At 34.0% G+C, this 16,087-nt stretch overlaps 1 protein-coding gene across 6 annotated transcripts in view; it reads right to left on the bottom strand.

The window, feature by feature from the left end:
• Nucleotides 1–16,087, bottom strand: part of NIPBL (NIPBL cohesin loading factor) — a 182,737-nt gene that overhangs the window by 136,101 nt on the left and 30,549 nt on the right. The window contains exon 2 of one of the 6 annotated variants that reach the window (XM_053914377.2): nt 7,168–7,272. The exons of 4 other annotated variants lie outside the window; for them this stretch is intronic. The gene's annotated coding sequence lies outside the window, so the exon portion shown is untranslated. Of the gene's footprint in view, nt 1–7,167; nt 7,296–16,087 lie in introns of all 6 variants that reach the window. One more of the 6 variants, XM_053914380.2, reaches the window with a different exon arrangement.

The raw sequence follows: 16,087 nt of genomic DNA, 5'->3' as shown, positions 1-16,087 counted from the left end.
GCCTATTTGATATTTCCATTTGGATGTCTAATAGCCACCTCAAATGTGATTATTTGCAAAATGAGTTCCTTACACTGTTGTTCACACCACCTGCTTTGGCAACATTTCTTATTTTGATTAAGGACAACTTACTCTTCTAGTTGCTTCAGCCAAAAATCTTGGTATTATCCTTGACTTCTTTCTTCACTTTTGGATGATGAGCCTCTACCTTCAAAATTTATCTTGAATTCAACCATTCCCAAGCCACCTTCCTCATTGTCTTCTAATTGGTTTTTTCTACCCCTAATACTAGCCTGTATTTTATTTTAGGAAACATAACTTATAATATTTAGTGTTATATAAGTTGGTGCAAAAAGATATAATGTTGGCTAAGAAATTAAGCAGAGGATTCTTTATCTTTCCTCAGATCTCATATCTATAATTCTTGAACTTGAGGGACGAGAGAACATAGTTTTATATTGTCAATCATAAAACAAATATTAGATGGAGAATGTACATATATAGAGAGAAAAGATTTATAGTTCCAATATTAACAAAACCAACCTCTCCTTTTCAATCAAATCAATAAATGAATTACAGGAAGATCAACTTCAGTTACAGCTGCTCTGATTCTAATAATAACTGTTTAAAGTAGTAGAAAATACATGAAACCATTTGCCCTCTCTACCACCAATTCATTTTGCACTTGAATGTACACAATCTAAGATAATTGGTATGATAAACTATGGGAGATTAAAATTGGCCATAAATTCTTTCCTAGTCCTCACACTGAGGTGAAGTCTAATTTTCCTCACCTTGAATCTGGGCTGACCTCAGTGACCTTCATGTCAAATAAAAGTTGGCAGAAATGACCTGAGATTCCCAAGGCTAAGTCATAAGAAACCTTGCAGCTTTCACTCAACATATTATTGCACTCTCTGGGAACGCTGATGCATCATGTCAAATGTCAGACTACCATGAAACAGCCATGGTGGTGAGTCTGTGTTCTGTGATTCTTTGTTCTGGTTGATGTCCCAGCTGAGCCCAGCCTTCTGGCCTCCTTCACTAAGGTGGCTGGCACTCATTGGGTGAAGCCATCTTACACAACAGAGACTGGCTAGTGTACTACCTCCAAGCAATCTCCATCAACACCACATAAACAAAGCTGAATCCTACCTGAAATTCTTTACCCACACAATCAAGAGACATTAAGAAAATGGTTGTTAAGTCACAATAACTTGTGGGTTAGTTTGTTCCACAGCAACAAATAACTAGAACATTCAGGACATTTGTATTAAATTGGCAACAAAGAAGTTTTCATTTCAGATTTAATACTACCTGTGTTTTCTTTTCCTTTTCCTCCGGAAATCAAATCTATTATTTTAATCCTATGCCCCATTTTATTCCTTATAACTTAAATGACAACATATAACTACTTTAGCCCTTATCTTTCTGTGATTATGACAGCAAGCTTCAATATGTAATAAAACTATTTTAAGGTTTTTGAACCATAATTTCATTCTGTGAAAATCTCACACTCTTAACAGTTTATAAATTACAACAAACAGGCAACTTCTCGCTAAACATTTAAAAATACTTAATGAATTGAAGCATAAAGACATTACTTCTTTCCATCTAGAAAACAAACAATTTATATGTGATTAAGAGGAAATAGCAGTATTGCCCTGGGAAATAGGGAAGGGAGTGAGCTACAAGTAAGAAAAGAAAAAGAATATTGAAATGAAAAAAATTCAAAATCCAAGAGACAGAGACCAACTAGATTTTAAAATTTACTTGATACATAATACCTAATAAAATGACCAAAATCCAGGACACGGAAAACATCAAATATTGGTGAGGATGTGAAACAACAGGAACTCTTATTCTTATTCACTGCTGGTAGGAATGCAAAACAGTAAGACATTTTGGAAGACAGTTTGGTGATTTCTTATAAAAGTAAACATACTCTTAAGATACTATTCAGCAATCCACTCCTTGGCATTTACCCAAAGAAGTTGAAAACTTATGCCCACACAAAAACCCTGAACATGGATGTTTATATAGCAGCTTTATTCGTAACTGCCAACAATGGGAAGCAACCAAGACGCCCTTCCATAGGTGAAAGGATAAAATGTGATATACCAGACAATGGAATATTATTTGGTGCTAAAAAGAAAGAAGCTATTAGGCCATGAAAAGACAAGGAGGAATCTTAAATGTATGTTACTAAGTGAAACAAGTCAATCTGAAGAGGCTACATACAGTATGATTCCAAATACAAGACATTCTGGAAAAGGCAAAATTATGGAGTAAATATAAAGATCAGTGGTTGTCAGGGATGGGGAGAGGGAGGAGAGATGAATGGTCAGAGCACAGAAAACTTTTAGGGCAGTGAAAATACTCTGTATGGTATTATAATAAAGTATATGTTATCACACATTTACCTAAACCCACAGAATGCACGACAGCAAGAGTAAACCCTAGTAAGTTAAATTATGTACTTCAAGTGATTATGTCATGTCTGTATAGGTTCACTCCCAGTAAAAAAAAAGTAACATTCTGGTGAGTGATTTTGGTAATAGAAGAGACTATACATGTGTGGGGACCGGGGGTGTATGACATATCTTTGTATCTTCATCTCAATTATGTTGTAAACCTGAAAGTGCTGTATAAAAGAGTCTTTAAGAGATTGCTAGATTTAACAACCAAATGTGGGAATTAAAAATGACATTACATTGGTGAATGTGAAGGGACAGAGACCAAAGAATACAAACACAATACACATATACTCATTAATTATGCAAGTCATTTAACTCTTTTTAGGTCCTTTTCTTTATCTGCAAAATGGAGCCAGTTTCTACAACCTTGTATGGTCCCTGCATTTTACAGACAATGTACGCAAAACACCTCACACAGTATGGGCCATCAATGGTGGATAGAAGTTTAGTAAGGACAGCTTTAAAATAATTACTGTTACTATGAGAAAAACGCAAAAAAAATAATATACAAGACTTACAGCAATAAAATGATAAAGTTACAAGGCAACCGAATTAATTTTCTCTGAAGTGTAACTAACATAAAATGCTGTAAATATTGTCATATTCATTTAATTAGTATTGAACACCTACTGTAATTCCCAGGTAGGTACATTGCTATCATAAGAAAGACATAAACTGACAGAAGCATTTTAAGGCTAAACTCAATTTTAGTATAAATTAATATTAAGGAATATAATAGATGATTATAGAAGTGGCTCTTTTTACAATGACAAAAGTGGAATCTTCAAGAAAAGAAGTGTAGTTAACTAAAAGCAATATAAAATCCAAATAATTTTAATCAAAAGAATCAACTCTCATTTGCAAAATTTAGAACTGAAAAGTCAGCAAAGATGCATTTAACAAGTAAGTGTTCGAAAGTGATAAGGTGTTTAGAGAGTTAACCAAAGGGATTAAGTCAAGTGAGATGTTTATTCTCATGGCCAGGAAGGTAAGGTCAAGGGGATGAGGAAGCTAACTGAAGTAACTAAATCATTAATGAACTGGATTTAGGAATGGGTATGAGAATGAGAAGATATTCATCAATGATACCTAGCAAAGTGAGCAAAGCTAGAAATTAAAACAAATTTATGACCTAGAAGTTGGAGACAGAGTATGAAATACTGTGTTTCTGTTCTATATGAACAGAAGGGGGGAAAAGCAGGAAATTTGAGTGAAACACAGAAAAATGAACAGACAAGAAGATATAAAAGTTATGTACTTTCTCTTAGCTCAACCTCAAGCAGAAATAACATTCAAACAACATGGAATACTGGCAAAAACACAGGTTTCAATTCTACCACTTACTAGTGAATGACTTTGGGTTATTTACTTAGCCTCTTTAAAGGTTTCTGCAAATACAAAGTGAGGATAATAGTACCTGAGTTATTTTAAAGATTAAATGAAATAATGTATATGAAATCAACATAGGAGACTTCAATAAACATTATTAATAGGTTTGAGATGCACCAATTATACAGTAGAAAAGAGTATGTTTTAAAATGTTAATATCAGTAGTATTAATAAACAGCACCATTTACTGGATGCTTTCTAGATGCCAGGAATTTGCTAGTTTACACAAATTTTAATCTTTCCTAGATTCTTGCCAGATAGATATCAACATAACTGCTTGAGAACATTGTAAAATATTTCCCTGTAAAAAAATGCAATTATTGTCTCTTAACCTGATGATATTAAGAATATAAAATATATAAAACTACATTAACAAAGATACCGATATACTTGAGGTAAGCAAAGGGAAAGGCCTTTGGCAGAGGGCCCAGAAAAAATCATAGAAAACTGAAGCAAAATGAAAACATCTGGGGTGGGGATGGGGAATGAAAACCTTGAAAGGGAATATGAGAGATGAGAATCAAGGAAAAAATATTGGCTGGACTGGAGATTTTCTGTTATTGTTGACAATAGCAGCAGCTAATGCCTGCTATGCACATTATTAGCTGCTTTATATTCATGTTACCATTTAATTTTCATAGCAATCTTGCAACATAGGTGTTATTCACTCATCAAAAATTTGATTCGAATGTGAGCAAACAATAGTGTACAGATGTTACTGTATTATAAACATCTGTATTATAAAGTTGCACACCTGAAATTTATATGTTACTAACCAATGTTACTCCAGTAAGTTTAATTTCAAATTTATTGAGTACCTTCTAGGTGCCAGACATTGTAAATACAACTATATACAAGACAATAGTGTCCCTGCCCTAACCAGCATGCGGACTATTGTAGAACTGAACTTCTTTCAAAGAGCTGACAGCATGGAGGGAACTGGAGAGCATTATGCTAAGTGAAATTAAGCCAGGCAGTGACAGATAAATACCATATGATCTCACCTTTAAGTGGAACCTGATCAATAAAACAAACGAGCAAGCAAAATACAACCAGAGACATTGAAATTAAGAACAAGAACAATCTGACAGTAACCATAGGGGAGGTGGGAGGGGATAATAGGGGGAAAGGAGGGAATGGATTTCAGGAACGGTTGTTCCTACAAAAGACGCATGGACAAAACTGACAAAACCAAGGGAGGGTGGAATCAGGGGAGAGAGGTGGGGATGGCTCGGGTGGGTAGGGAGGGGGGGGGGTGGAAATGCAGACAACTGTACTTGAACAACAATAATTAATTAAGTAAGTAAAATTGCCTACATTCACACAGCTAATAACGGACAGAGTAAGGATATGAACTGAAATCTAAAACCAATGCTCTTTACCACTACACTTATTGCCTCAACACAATAAAAAAATAAATTCCATACTGCTGACAATCTATGAAACTATGAACTTACAAATATTTCCTCAAGAAACTTTAAAAACAATCACATTATTTAATCATTTTAATAATTTAAAAATAATTAAAAATTAAGTTAATTCAATAATATCCATGCTAACTGTAGTTGTAACACTTAACATGAAAAATTTGAATATTAATTCAGGAGAAAAATACCTGTTATCCAAAGCTAAATTGTGAGAAGACATTATAACAATGCCATCTATAGGACAATTAGTAGAATGCAGACAACTAACTTGGAACTTGGAAACATAATTCTTAATCACCTTCATTAGGAATTTCTAGAATGAAAATTACTCATCACTAAAACACTCAAAACTGGATCTTACCCTACACATGAGAAGACTAAAAACTGGCAGGACTCAATTTGTAAGTGTTATATACTACTATACTTAAAGTTTTTACAAACAGTAGTGAACACTCACAGCTACCCACTGGTCTTAACTGGGTCTTATCACTTAATATAGATCCCCTCAGGCTTGTATTCAAGCCAAACAGTTCGTATCTAAGATTAAGACTAAATACTAAGTCATAAGTAATGAAAGGCTTCTCCAGGATATGAAATTTTGCAAGAGTATTTATCAGAATACTCAAACTGTAAAGTATGTAATCAAATACTATGTTTCAAGTAACAGAAAAAATAAATATAAAAGTGAGATATTTTTAAGTTTCTGAAATCAATCTTGATAATTAGTCTTTAATAACTACTTACCAACAAAAAATTAAACATTACCCTAGTTACGAAATTAAGAGGTACCAGGAAAGAAAATATCCCAACTTACTCATGAAGGGAACTGAAATTTCTACCTCAGAAAACAGCATCACTAGCCCTCAAAAGCAAGCTTTAATTGTTTCAGTTATAACAAATCTTTCTTTTAAAATGTATTTTTCTTTAACTGTATGTAGTGATATTAATGGAAAATACCCCAAACTACTTACAGGTAATGGAAAAGAAAACTGTAGTCCAAATCTACAAACATACTGCCTGTCCCATCATCATTCACACTGTAAAATCCCCTTTTATCAGAGGTAAGGTAAGGAAAGGTAAACAAATTTCCAGGGGTCTGCATTTTTACATTTCATTTATCCTCTCAACAAAATTGCCATGGTACATAAATTATCAAGTTTAGGCATAACAACTCTATCATTATAAATCAGGTGATATACATGGGTAAATCAACCTCAGAGAGGCTGTTACCTTCCCAATTTCATAAAATAAGTAGGAAAGTCAAATCCAAGAATTTCTGAAATAAAAACAAATATAGGCTTTATATTATTACTGTGTAGTAGTCCCAAATACCATAGTCAAAAAGCCAGGGTGAGCTCAGAGAAATTAGAAGTGTACTTGATACTTCCAACAGTTCATTCTAGGTTAAAAGTATAATATTCATTAATGGCCAAAAGAAAATCAAATTTGAGTTTTGTTTCACATGTAGCTCTTGTGATTCAAAAATTTCTACAAATGTTCTCTGAAATTGGGTAACCTCAAAATGAGATTTATAACTTGTACTGTGAATAGCATGATTTTCCTTATTCAAAAATCAAACTAAGAGATAAGTTTAGGGTAAGAGACAAGAGTACAGAAATTAAAATAAAGACCCAATTTCTAAGAAATGGGTCAAAATTCAAGGTCATTACATAAAAAACAGAGGGGTAAAAAATGGGCAGTAATAGAAACTGGTTATATATAAGGTGGGGTAAAAGTACATTTACAGTTGTTTGTATGGAAAATAATACAATAATTAATAAATAACAATACACCCTCACCGGTGTGGCTTGGTGGGTCGCAGCATCATCTGGTAACCAAAAGGTTGCAATTCAATTCCCATTAAGGACACATACCTAGGTTGCGGGTTTGATCCCGGTCCAGGCACATACAGGAGGCAACCAAATGATGCTTCTCTCTTGCATCGATGTTTCTCCCTTCCTCTCTCCCTTCCTCTCTCTCTAAAGACAATGAAAAAAATGTCCTCGGGTGAGGAAAATAAATAAATAAATAAATAAATAAATAAAACAGGAATAAACTGTGTTTTTATACTCACAACTGTAAATATACTTTTGTCCCACCCTGTATTTAAAGAATCATATTGAGGAAAACACTGTATTTCAACAATAGATGATTAATCATTTCTTGTTTCCTTTTATTAAATATAATTTATCAAAACAATATAAAATTAAACAAAAAGTTTTTAATCATTAAGCAATTCTGTACTGGTCACATTCATTTTGGAAACCTGGAATTTTTATTAAAATGTCTTTATAAACTATAGGATTTAACTGAGTGGTCAACTAGCTATCCTTCACCTAACTGAAGCAAACAAATCCTGGCTAAATTTTTTTTGAGACTACAAAATTGGAAAAGTGACAATATGGATTTATCCTGAGTCCTAAATCATCGCTTTTTATTCTTCTGTGGGAAGAACATAAAGAAAATGATCCCCAGTAGAAGAATGAACATTTTCACGGAATGGTAAGGAAGCAGGCAGGCACAGTATTACAAGACAGTTCCAAGTAAAACTATCTTTTTTTTACTTTGCTTTGGTGGGACTACTATAACAGAATTAATGCCACCAGGCTATTATGGTTTTAATGATAATTTTGCTAGTTTTTAGATTTTAGCCTAGATTTTTACATATCTGACTCCATTTTCAAAATAGTATTCAAACCAGAAGCAATATATACTTATGGAAATGAGCTTCTCTTGGTAGGTGTGAAGGGGTAGGAAGTCACTAAAAAATCAGCTAAGAGAATTTAAGTATATTATTTGGTGTTAAGGAATGAAAAAGAATCTGAGTGTTTTTAAAGATGAGTTAAACCTGACACATGAAAAATGTAACTTACATACCCAATGGCAGGGTCAAAACAGGAAGAGCAAAAGATAACTGCAGCAAAGCAAAAAATGAGTGGAGAACAAAGTGACTATGGAAGTATTTAGAAAAGAGTTTGGAGAATACAGACCTCTATTTGAGTCTAGGTATTGCTTAAACATCTTCAAAGTTTGATTATAACATTATGGTTAAACCTTATGATTAAACACTATGATTGAAACTTTTCCCAAAAGTACTATAAAAGCTAGTCAAAGTACTTCAAAATGAGAGAATAAGCTCAGTCTGAGGGGAAAAAAATGTAAAACAAAAAGAGATGCAAAGCCCCAGTCAAAGATGGGGCTTAAAGATGCCAGTGAATAAATAGCTACTCGTAGCAAAGAACATGTATGACAGTCAGGTATCATGTAATGACAGGGGCTGTGTTCTGAGAAATGTGTCATTAGATGCTTTCATTGTTATGTGAACATCACAGAGTGTACTTAACATACATCTAGATGGTATGGCCTACTACGTACCTAGGCTACGTGGTAAACCATCGTCATATACCTGGTCTGTCGTCATTGACCGAAATGCTTTGTGGCACACAATTGTATGCTGTGCCCACTTGTCAAAACAGGTATGAAATAGTCTTGTAATTACCACTTGAGAACATTGTTTCCTGTTCTACATTAATGTGTTTTAATGTGAAAAAAAGAGTATCAGTCAACACAGATTCCCAAGTTCAACCTAATAAAAAATTAAAGCAGTAACTCTAAACTTACACAATCAAGTGTGAAAAGCTGAGAGTCACATGTATCCTAAAACAATTTGCTCACTATGCATTCAAGGTCTACTTGTATGATTTCACCGTAACGGAGTATCATCTGTGTGTTACTACTTAATGTTTTTCTTTAGAATGGCTATTTGTTGAAGTGCTTGGAAAAATTGATAGAATGCTTATAAATTGCCATCAATTTATGCCTTTCCTTAATCTTTGAAAACATTTGCGTTTGTGCCACTTGAGAAGCTTTTTCTTTCTCTTTCAAACTTCTTTTTACCTATGAAGTTAGGGGTATAATGTACAATAGTTACACTGAAAAAATATCTGTATCTCCCTGCCCCAAGTCAAAAGCTGCCTGAAGTAATAGCTAAAAAAATGACAGCCTGTATCCTGGAAATGGCAAAATGGTACTAACATTAAATGCATAAAACAAACTTCAGTGAGTTTCAAATTATAACAATCCACTTTACCCAAAGTTTCACAATTAGTAAGTGGCAGAGCTGGGGTTCAAACCCAGGAAAGCTGGCTTCGGGATCCAAGTCATTTACCACAACACTATATGAACTCCCTGCCACAATATATTTTGGAATTCATAAGAGAAACTAGAATACCTAACAATAAGATTTATAAAATAATTTTGAGAGATATCCAAGATAGGTACATTAAGGTCTGCATTTGGCTAAATAAGTATTAAGCCTAGTGTTGATGGCTATACCTTTTTGTGTGGTACCTGAAAATTCTATTCCTGTGAACATTTTAATGAACAAAAATCTGTATGTCAATGTCATCAGAAGCTTTTTCATCATATATATGGATCCACAGCTATGTTAGAAATAAAGTTGAGGATGCTCTGCTTATGTAAACAAATGTACGTCAGATGAAAGTATCTAGTTTCCCAGGCATGTACTTGACACGTAACAACTTTGCCTACTAAATCAAAAGCTCCTTTTCTATTGCAGTAAGTACTGTAAACTTCATCACTGGATATATTCAAAAACATACTTTTCAAATAAGGGTAAAAATAAAGTTTATAAAAGCACATGGTGAAACAAGAGAAATAAAGATAATGTGAGAGAGAAATGTATGAATGTGGTACTTTATTCTGAAGTTATAGCTTTCCTATTTTTACTTTACCCATTGTGGAATGCAATTGTGCCCACAATTTTTAGGGCTTTTAGTAAAACACTGGTATTAAATAAATACCCTGGCATTTCCAATACAAAAGTGAGCAGATGGCTTTACTTTGGCCGGGTGCTTACTTGTATTTTTGAAAGTTTCAGAGAAAGCTATCAGTTTCTAACTAAAGCAATAATTTAGTAAGTAACTTTGAAAACACAGGTCATGCTCAGGCAAAGTAGCACAGTTGGTTTCAGTGTCATCCCGATACACCAAGGTTGCGGGTTCAATCCCTGGTCAGGGCACATACAAGAATGCATAGATAAGTGAAGTGAAACAAGAAATCAATGTGTTTGTATGTCTCTCATATCAATAAATATTTTTTTAAAAAAGGAAGGAAAACACAGGCTATCTTCTAACTTACCAGAAAAACAAATCCAAACATCTAAATGAACTTGTAATACGGAAAACTTCCAGAGAGCCATTATCTACTTTTTATTGGAAGCTTCAAATTTGTATAAAGTATATTTAGAAAAGATATCTCACTAACTTTGCTCTTCTTCAGGAAATAGATCTTTGGGGGAAAAAAGAAAGGAAAATTACCACAAATGAAATGACAGTGACAATTCATTTGCAACAACTGAGTGCAGTCATTCCTCATGTATTTTTTCATTGGAGATAATGATGTGGTGAAGAAATGGATACCAGATGCACTTCCTTTTATTCTGTGTGCTCACAATAAATGATGAAATATGATTTCATTGACTTATAAGCTAATAGATGGATCCTTAGGGAATCTGATACAAATGCAAAGAATTTCTGTTGTGTTCAGTGTAGCTTGCCTTCTGCAAAAGATAAAGGCAGCCCTGGAGATCCTCGGCATGTGTCACCACGCACGACTTACTATGTGCTAAGTTTTATGTCATTCTTGTGTGCCACCACAAAGGTCAGAAACCACTTAAGAGAGATGCTAGGAGTGGCTTTTTTTTTTTTTAAATCCTCTTTGGACTATAATTGAACAAAAGTTAAAGAAAGTTACCGAGCTAATAAACTGTTCCAAGCTTGTAAACCTTTATGCATTCTTAATATTAAAATGTTAATTCTCTTCCTTTGACTCTAAAGTTACAATAAAGCTTCAGTGTTTTTTCTTAAGGTATTATTTTTAAAATAAAACTCCCATCAAGAATTACTGGAGCAAAAGGACTATACTGTACCTGTACTCAGAACTCATCTAATAAGAGCTGTGGGCTATAATTTATCTAACTTGATAAAGAGAAGTATGTAGAAAGAGTTGGAAAAGGGATCAAGTCAGGTAAAGAGTCTAGTTAACTGATTTTGCCTACAATAGATTTAGAACAAACATCCTAAGATGAATTATTCAAAAAGAAGTTTTCTATTGCCTGTAGTTCTAAAATTTTAATACTAAAAATTAATTTCAAGCCATAACTCACAAATATAAATTGTACCAAAGGCTAGCTATATAAATTTAATTAATCTATGTAGACATTTTATATGTGTTTAAGACAAACAAAACACTGGCTATTTGTTCAGAAATACATTAGAATTTATATCTCTGAGAAATGTCAAACTAAATGACAAACAATAAGAGAATGATTGTAAACAGGGTTATACAGAAGTGGTTGATAGATCATACTCTGAAAAATACTATGAAGTACATTTTAAATGTAAATATAAATTTTAAAAAGAAAAATAAAAACTTCCTGAGGAAAACCCCTTTTTAAAAATCTCAATAAAGTTTTAGGGTAAACTAGCATTTAAAAGTAGCTATGATTAAAATTAAAATGTCAAAGCAGAATCTCAAAAGCCTACAAACTCTCTAAATAATACACTCTATAAACTGAGCAAATTACTAAACTTCCCTCAAATTCAGTTTATATTTATTATATAGTTTTGAAGGTGGTAAATAAAGAATGGGTTATGTGAGAAATAGTTAATATAAAAATAATAAGCCAATCCCAGCACTAAAAGTGATAAATTTTCCCAGTTATTTTTTTTAAAGATTTTATTTACTTATTTAGAGAGAGGGGAAGGGAGGGAGAAAGAGAGGGAGAGAAACATCAGTGTGTGGTTGCCTTTCACATGGCCCCCCACTGGGGACCTGGCCTGCAACCCAGGCATGGGCCCTGACTGGGAATCGAACCGGCGACCCTTTGGTTCGCAGCCCGAGCTCAATCCACTGAGCCACACCAGCCAGGGCAATTTTCCCAGTTTTTAACACGCTGAATTATGGCAACAATGGCCATCATCCATAGGTTTCAAAAACTATCTATCTATCTACCCTCAATATTTCTTAAGATGAACTACAAAAGGTGACAAACATTTACTGTTCACCAAACATCCACGTGCTCTCCACATGTCCATTACCAATAGGGCAGGGCCATGGAACTTGTTCTAATTGACAGGCTATGAGTGAAAATAAACCGTGTGTCATTTCATGGCTAAAATACTTAAGAGCCAATGGAAGACCTTCCAGCTCATTCTTCTCCTGTGATGGTCATTGTGGAGGCCTAAAGTTCCAGGCATACAGTTTATATACTGTCAGAAACTCCATGAGTCTGGCTTCTTGACCTATGAAGTAGCACAGATCTCCTCCCTGACAAACTGTTGGGATAGGTAATGTGAAAGAAAATAAATCTTGTTTGTGGTAAGACTGTATGTAATGTCAACCCACCCTATTCTAATAAGGGTTTATTAATCATAGATCATAATAATTCAAATCCATTTACTCAGTGGGCTTGGTTTCAAATAGAAGAATGCCATGATAAAACAGTTGCTTTACTGTCGTAATTATTTCCCATAATCAATGGAGAAAAGAACAAACATGTAATAAATACAACCTTATTCAACTTTTAATATTCAACCACACTAAAAAATTTATTAAGTAGAGATTTTTATAAAAATACACTTTTACATAACTAAAAAAACTCTCATAATACAAACCCACTTTCTTTTATACCTTTTTTTGTTTTATCCCTTTCTCTCTACACATATACTCGTTTGTATGTTGAACTACCTTAGCTGCATTACGACACTTCACTGTAAGAAAAAGGGCATTCTCCTAAACAATAAATTGTCACAGATTTAAAATTGATACAATTATCTAACATACAATCCATACTCAATTTTTCTGAATTATCCCAATAACGTCCTCTACAGGGGCAATTTAGGATCATGCAATTAATTAAAGATCACACTGTATTTGGTTATCTCGACTCTTTTAGTGTCTTTTAACCTAGGAGAGTTCCCTAACCTGCTTTTAATCTTTTAAGACAATGGTATCTTTGAAGAGTTAATGCCAATTGTTCTGCAGTCTTCCACACTCTGAACTGCTTTTTTCCCTCATGATTAGATTCGGGTTAAAAGATTGTTTTTAGGCCTTGGCCAGGTAGCACCCCTCTTTCTCTGTAAAATCGATAAATAAAAAATGTTTTAAAAAAATAAGAGATTGTTTTTATAATGAAAAAAATTATAGAAAGTAAACCATAACAAATCTTGGCTAATGACGATATCACAGAAATCACTGAAAAAGGAATGGGTATTTTTAAAATCTACAACACAAAACTTTCCAGGGCAAATACTAACCACTCTTAATTTGGACCCACATGCCAATGTCTTTCAGTCCTGACCTCTCCCTTAGCCTGTCTCCTGAGGCTTATATAACAAACTAATTGCTGGACATCTTCAACAGACTGTCCTACAGACAATTCAAATGTAACAAGCTCAAAATGTGTCCCACCACAAAACTTAATGCTACTTTCCTCCCTCCCATACTCCTTCTCTAACTTATCAGCACTTCATCCAATCTCTAAAGCCTAGTCAAGACACTCACCTCTGCCTTACCCCACATCAATAAGAACCAAAAAGACATCAATTTAATCTGTATTTCTTACATCCATCCTCTTCTACTCTATCATACTGCCTTTGTTCTAGAGCTTTAAGATTTTTTTTCTTTCCTACAACAGATTAAATAGCCTAATTGGGCCCCATCTTCTAGGCTTACTATCTTTAGATAGATCTTCTTCCTAATTGTATCACACTAATGTATTTAAAATATAAATTTGATGGAATTCACCTCTTAAAATCCTTCCATGGTTCCCTTTCAAGAACAGAATACCATTCAAACCCAGAATCACTTACAGGATTTACAAAGTTGACTGTGATTCCACACCTGGTCACTTCTAGACTTGTGCTTGATGCTTTTTTCAGTTATATTACTTTCCTAACTTTAGTCACTGGATATCATCCTTACAATTTTCGCCGTTTTCCTCTGGAGCAAAAACATTTCATGGGGAGTAGAAGAATAATGATATCTAAAGTTCATTAACTTTTTCCCAATGTAAACTAAACAAGCAGTTTGATCAGGAAATATTTGCTTGGTCTCTACACCATGTGCAAGAAGTTGTACTAAGTACTGTGAGAAATACAAGAAAAAAAGTTACATGCATCCTGCTCAAGGAAGAGTTTCCAGTGTAGAACTGTAGTTTTTTAAAAAAGGTACACATATAATTATAGGTAAGTAGAAAAGCACAGGGTCATAAACAAGATCCAAGAAAGTTCAGGAGAGGGAGAAATTATTCCTAAGTGGGAAAGGCTGGAAAGAAATCAGGGAGATTTCCTAGAGCAGGTAGGTGGTAGCTGGAAGCCTTTAAGAAATGAAAGGTTTGGGCATGAGTGTGAATGGCACAATCATAGTTTATTGCCAACTACTTTCTCTAAGGCAACTATTCTAAATTAATTTCTGCCCCAACACACATGAGGAATATGACATTGCTTTAGTAACAATAGCTCGTTAAAACTGACTCTCAAAGGGAGAATCAATAATAAGTGAGATACGTCTTAGAATCTGATGAGTATAGTTTTGTAAATATCTCTCAAAGTGCTTTCTTTGCCATCTTTGCTACTTTCTCTAAACGGGAATCCCTGCTCTCAAGAAGACACCTGACCAATTTTGAGCAAGCTTCACCATGATCCCAGTTTTCACTCAATGCTAATCTTAGACACCGTTCAAAATAACAAAATCTTTTTTTTCCTTAGTTAGCTGACCATTTCTCAGAGGGAAGATGAATGGCATCAAAAGAGTAAAATAAACCAAGACCTTAAGATATTTAAAGCGCAGACATACTTTTTCATTACAGAAATTCTAATCCTAAAATACAACTCACCATGCAAGCTAAGCTCTTCCCATAAATATATCAATTTTAAATCCTGACTATAATAATGTCCTCTTCTCCTAGAAAAGTTTATTTCTTTGTAAAGAGGTACAAATAGCAAAAGCAACATTTTTATTGGGGTATACTGTTCACAGCTGGAATTACATAACACAAAACTGCTATTGCGAGCACATTTAAGAATATAGTACTAAACCTTACTGTCACATGCTTAGAAGACATTGTTTGGCATGGAAATGGAATAGGCTGAAGCTGAAAGAATGAGACCAGTTTCACAGGCTACCGTAAAGTACCATAAAGTCATGAGGATATGAGCTATGGTAAAAAACAGAACAACAAAGGAATAACATATGGGGTATATGCTTTCCAGGTTGACCCAACAACTGAAGTGAAGACATGGGAGGAAAAAGAGAAATAGTCAAAACGTGACAAATTTTGAGCCTAGAGTCCCCATGAAGATAGTGCCACCTACTGTCCCATTAGTTGTTAGATCTTTTTCAAAGACTTTTCGTGTAGAGATTCAAGAGAAAGCCTTTTCTATTAAGTGAAATTGGATTGTCTAAAAGAAGAAAAGGAGGAAATGAAGTTAAATGATAGAAGAACAAACTGTTCTGGAAAAACAAAGAATGTATTATTGCATCTTTCTCTACCTTCGAAAACCTGGGTTCTACCTTTTTAATATATTTGTTTGAACAATATAAAAAACACCTTCCATGCCTCACACATACACACGTGCATGCCCACACACATTTTATTTGCGAAACTGGGACCATATTAATAATATTGTTCTCATTTGCTTTTTTTCCCTGTAATAACATATTGTTTAGCCCTACTTCCTTTTTTAAAAAAAGTAGGTATACAGTATGTAA

This window comes from Desmodus rotundus, chromosome 1 (genome assembly GCF_022682495.2).
Source record: "Desmodus rotundus isolate HL8 chromosome 1, HLdesRot8A.1, whole genome shotgun sequence".
Lineage (NCBI taxonomy): Eukaryota > Metazoa > Chordata > Mammalia > Chiroptera > Phyllostomidae > Desmodus > Desmodus rotundus.
This window is presented reverse-complemented; position numbering and strand designations above follow the sequence as displayed.